Raw genomic sequence first — 3,039 nt, forward strand, 5'->3', positions numbered from 1 at the left:
CATCAAAAGTTGGCACATTCAATCAGGACCCTAAAGTGGTAAAATACTGATAATTTCATTATTGAACAATTTCAAGTAAAAAGAATATCATTTAACCCTAATCCGCCAATGTGATAAAAAAAACAAGTAATAAATTTTGAAAAATAGGAAAAAATAAACATTTTTAAATTGACGGATTAGCTGGGTGTTTTGCTGAACATAGTCAGATAGTTTTTTTGTTGATATGTGTTATTTATGTGATGTAATCGGTTTGATTTTTACAGTATAATTGTTCAAAGTTAAATTGGACCTATATGACAATTTTTTTCAATAATTTTGTACGATGTGTTATTTTCAAGTAAGGTTCAACAAATTTCCTTGTGTAGCCTCTATAATAGCTGACATGCGGTTTCAATAAAAATGACCACCTAAACCTTTACTGTCAAGTTACTGTACTATAAAAAAAACAATTCAATCGATGTAAATCAAATTATGTGACTCTGACGGTAATTTTCTAGTGACTAACTTTTCTACGAGAAAGAACATAAATGTGTTAAATGTAAAAATAAAACTATTTTTAATAAACCGAATACGTGATGCTTCTCTTTGTATCGACCTTAATTCAGACCAATTTGTTATGATGAGAACAGCTTGATATTTTCTCTTATGCTTTATTGTATTTTTTTCTTCAAATTTAATTTAACCATGTTCTCTAAAATGTAAGCTAGCACTCATCTATATAAAATTCTGTGTGGATGCAACTTCTAACCGAGACCGAGATGGATCGTATTGGGATGAGAGTATTCCACCGAGTCCTAGATTTATTGCAATGCAGCAAATGAAAATATACGGAAATATATACATTAAACTTGGCATATGTTATATTCAAATTGCTTTTAAATTTATGAAAATATGTGTACATTTGTGTTTTATTGCACATCTACCTGACGACAGATAAACTTGTCATCAACTTCGCACGATAAATATTTTATTATAGTGCAGTAAACGGAGAAAAAAGGGTATAACCTCTGAATTTTTTTACTGTGCTCCGAATTTCATGAAATTTTGGAATTAGGTTCATCTTACCCTCAAATTCAAAAGTGAAAACAATTCGGGTTGCGCCATCACCCCCCGGGGGATGACCCCCCTTTCCAATTGTGTAATTACATTTTTTTAAAATAACGTCGGAAATCGATAGAAGAGCTAATTATAATAAAAAATGTCTTCTATAGTTTTTCAAAAAAACTAATACTTTTCAAGTTACTGGCCACTAAAGATTCATATATTTTTGGCGTTTTTTCTTCGTCTTTTTTTACAAATATCTCCTAAATATACATTTTAACGAAATTCATGTAATTAACAAAATAATGTCAATAAAAATCTTAATAAATCGGTATTACATAAAGTGTTCTAGGAAAAACTTAAGCAAGATTTGAAAGAGCAAAGTCGTTTTTTTATTTCGTTCAAGATTTAATTGTTGTATTTAACCATCTAGTGTCGAGGTTTTACATTTATGCATTTCGGTGAAATTGGGTTTTATAGTGCTCAACATAAGCTTTAAAATGAGTGCTGTTACAAGTTTTTTGCGTGTAAATGAGTGAGCTTCATGCAAATAAGAAGGCATATACGAAGTTTTTTTCTTTTAAATCATATGGTTTAATGAGCGCCATTTCCACCAGAATTAAGTAATTCACATTCCATCTAGAATTCATTTCATTATAGACATCTTGATGGATTCTAGTAGATTCACTACTTTAGTACAAACTATTTTCAGAAAACTCACGATTTTATAAAACTTTTTTTTTTCAATTTTTTTAAAAATCGAAATTATTTTCATTATATCTCAAAAAGAATAAAAGATACGTATAAAAGCTTATAGATAAAATCAAAGGAATCTTTCTGGCTTATTATTGTTTTTTTATATTTTTCTTTCACACAAAAATTGACAGAGTTATGAATGTTTAAAAACTGCGCGACCGCGCAAATTGGAAAAAAAAGTTTTTATAAAATCGTGAGTTTTCTGAAATAGTTTGTACTAAAGTAGTGAATCTGCTAGAATTCATTAAGATGTCTATAATGAAGTGAATTCTAGATGGAATGTGAATTACTTTAATTCTGGTGGAAATGGCGCTCATTAAACTATGTGATTTAAAGGAAAAAACTTCGTATATGCTTCTTATTTGCTTGATAGCTCACTCATTTTACACGCAAAAAACTTGTAACAGCACTCATTTTAAGCTTATGTTGAGCACTATAAAACCCAATTTCACCGAAATGCATAAAATGTAAAACCTCGACACTAGATGGCTTTAAATGCAACAATTAAATCTTGAACGAAATAAAAACGACTTTGCTCTTTCAAATCTTGCTTAATTTTTTTCCTAGACACTTTGTAATACCGATTTATTAAGATTTTTATTGACATTATTTTGTTCATTACATGAATTTCGTTAAAATGTATAATTTAGGAGATATTTGTAAAAAGACGAAGAAAAACGCCAAATATATGAATCTTTAGTGGCCAGTAACTTGAAAAGTATTAGTTTTTTTGGAAAAACTATAGAAGACATTTTTTATTATAATTAGCTCTTCTATCGATTTCCGACGTTATTTTAAAAAAATGTAATTACACAATTGAGAAGGGGGGTCATCCCCCCGGGGGGTGATGGCGCAACCCGAATTGTTTTCACTTTTGAATTTGAGGATAAGATGAACCTAATTCCAAAATTTCATGAAATTCGGAGCACAGTAAAAAAATTCAGACCTAAAACGCTCCGTTTACTGCACTATTAACATTTGGTAAATATACTATTCCGACCCGTTAATTTTTATCTACAATTATATTCTTATTTTATTGGTTCTAATAAAAGCGAGTTGTTTACCGCTTGTTGTGATCGTTAGTCATATCTGTCGAGGCTTTTAAATAATACATAAAATCGCAATGAAAATTGAATGAAAATTGATGACTTTGCTGGATGTGAAGAGGTTTTTGGACACGCTCTGGCTTATGTGAGACAAGAATGAAATGAAAATGAAAATGAATACAGAACATGAAAAATG

Source organism: Ctenocephalides felis, unplaced genomic scaffold (assembly GCF_003426905.1).
Source record: "Ctenocephalides felis isolate EL2017-DRISC unplaced genomic scaffold, ASM342690v1 CF-g0.4_SCAFFOLD_01170, whole genome shotgun sequence".
In the NCBI taxonomy this organism is placed as follows: Eukaryota; Metazoa; Arthropoda; class Insecta; order Siphonaptera; family Pulicidae; genus Ctenocephalides; species Ctenocephalides felis.